This window comes from Stegastes partitus, unplaced genomic scaffold (assembly GCF_000690725.1).
Source record: "Stegastes partitus isolate 25-593 unplaced genomic scaffold, Stegastes_partitus-1.0.2 Scaffold1084, whole genome shotgun sequence".
NCBI classification, from domain to species: domain Eukaryota; kingdom Metazoa; phylum Chordata; class Actinopteri; family Pomacentridae; genus Stegastes; species Stegastes partitus.
This window is the reverse complement of record NW_007578815.1, coordinates 79,484-81,645: the sequence shown is the minus strand read 5'-3', so window position 1 is coordinate 81,645 and position 2,162 is coordinate 79,484. Positions and strand designations below refer to the sequence as shown.

The 2,162-nt window shown below is 34.9% G+C and overlaps 1 protein-coding gene across 1 annotated transcript in view; it reads left to right on the top strand.

Annotated features, from left to right (window-relative positions):
* Window positions 1–2,162, top strand: part of ntm (neurotrimin) — a 61,775-nt gene that overhangs the window by 11,752 nt on the left and 47,861 nt on the right. The window lies entirely within an intron of this gene.

The following is a 2,162-nucleotide window of genomic DNA, read 5'->3' as shown; positions in this document are numbered from 1 at the left end:
ATAAACAACATGCATAATGTTTACATCGCTCATATAAGTAGCTTGTTTGGCAAAAATGCTAAAGTTGCTTCACATCCACTTGCAATTTTTAGGACATAAAATACAACTTTACGCTTGTTTTTTGTTTTTTCTTCTCCAATTTCTTTTACCTATGAGAGGACAGTCCAACCTGAGCTGTTCCTCTCATACAGTCATCTCTAATCTGGTTCACCATGATGACATCCAACACATTCTTTTTTTCATTTTTTTTTTTTAAAACTTCAACTCTGCCTGGTGTCACTTTTGGTTCATTTTCAGTCACTGTCATGAAATACCAAAGAGAAGTCAAAGCAGAAATCACAGAGTCATTCTGTCAGCGTCAGATAAATTTACACAAGTAATGGAGTCGACAGTTTTCTATGACTTTCTAATTTCATTCTATTATATATGCACCATGTGTCTTATATAACTAGTTGAATTAAATCCACCATTGTGGCTTTCCGACCTTGCAAAGTGTCTGGATGTCCTTTTATATGTAATAATTATAGTCGTTCTGTAAAATAATTATATCACACTTGTCCACCTACACATTAGTTGAACCGTTAAGCAGAAGTCTTAATAATGTTTACTGTTACTGAAATGCTATTTTTAAGTTTACAGTAAAATGTCTTCACGGTTTCATTATAAACCAGTGATGTGACTGTCATCTCTGTGTGAACCTGAATGCCTAAAAGGACGCCTTTGTTCAAAGTGACACAATACAATAAATCGCTTTCCTGTGTCAACTTAGAAAATTCTACTTTGGGCGTACTGTGAAATAACGAGAGAGACGTTTGTCTTCTGCATTGATGAATCCTTCTTTCATCGTAGGATGCTCATTAATCCTGCTGCTGAAAAAATCAAAAAATAAAAGCAAAGTGTCCATGCTGGGCTGTTTGGATAAACTCTGGTCCATGTGGATAGTTTAAGCTTCATGCCTACTGGTAATATGTTATTGATCCCTGTAGGGGAATTCACTTCAGCTCGCCTCCCTTTATGGGAGGTCAGAGGTTGGGCTCAGCTATACGCCAACAACCTGGAGCTCATCAGTTGAGTTCCTTTTGAAGGTGGCTTTCTCTAATGTAAACTAGATTGTATTTATTTGTAATGGAAAATGGTGTCCAAGCTGTTAGTTTAAATACTTTGCTATTAACCTCTTTGTCAGCTGCATCACATTTTCTGTCCTCTGGCATCTATGTAAATAAATGATGGACGTGAAGAAGAATCAGGAACATGTTGAAAAGCATGAGGAGAAGAAACTTAGTAGGGGAAGTCATGTTAGCATCTCTGGCTACATGCTCACCATGCACCAAATATGTAGAGCAATGGTTCTCAAACTGGGGGTCGAGACCCCCATGGGGGTCCCAAGATAATTTCAGGGGGTCGCCAGATTATTGTGAAAAAAATTTAAAAAATAAAGCCTACATTAATCAAAAAAATTGTATTAGGGCTGTCAAATTAAAAGTGTATACTTCTTGCCACTCCTTTTTTGGACTGATTTGATTATGCGATATTATTATTCTTTTTATGCTCCTTTTAAAATTATTTTTTTTTGTTTTTATTTTTTTTTTCCCTTTCATTTGTTGAAAATAAATTCAATTCATTCATTGATTCAAAAGAAAATTATCGTGTTACTGTAAAGAGATCAGTTTGTGGAATTACATTGATTTTTAACGCATTAATGCATGAACAACAAAGTTATTGCTCTTGCCTTATTAAAAATTGAAATTGGAGGTCACGAACACAAACTTATGTCATCTTGGGGATTGTGGCTCAAAAAGTTTGAGAACCACTGCTGTAGAGAACAGCTGTGGTTGCACTGAATAGATGATAAAGTCCCACATTTGCCTCCTAGAAAAGTACATTTCAAAACACTTACCGTATGCCTGAACCGGAGACTGCTTTATAAATATTCAACCCAAAAAAAAGGAAACACAAGTTGTAGGTTTTAATAGATATTTAGTAGATATTCTTAACATATTTATTTTATGTATATTTTTTGGTGCTGAGGCTTGTACAGAGTTGTTAAATAAATAAATAACTAAAGTAAAATCTTGTTATTGAGCCAAACCCACTAGATAATAAATGATGCCCTTATAGGTTCCATCAATGTTCAACTGGAGAGAAATTCCTTTAAAATCTTC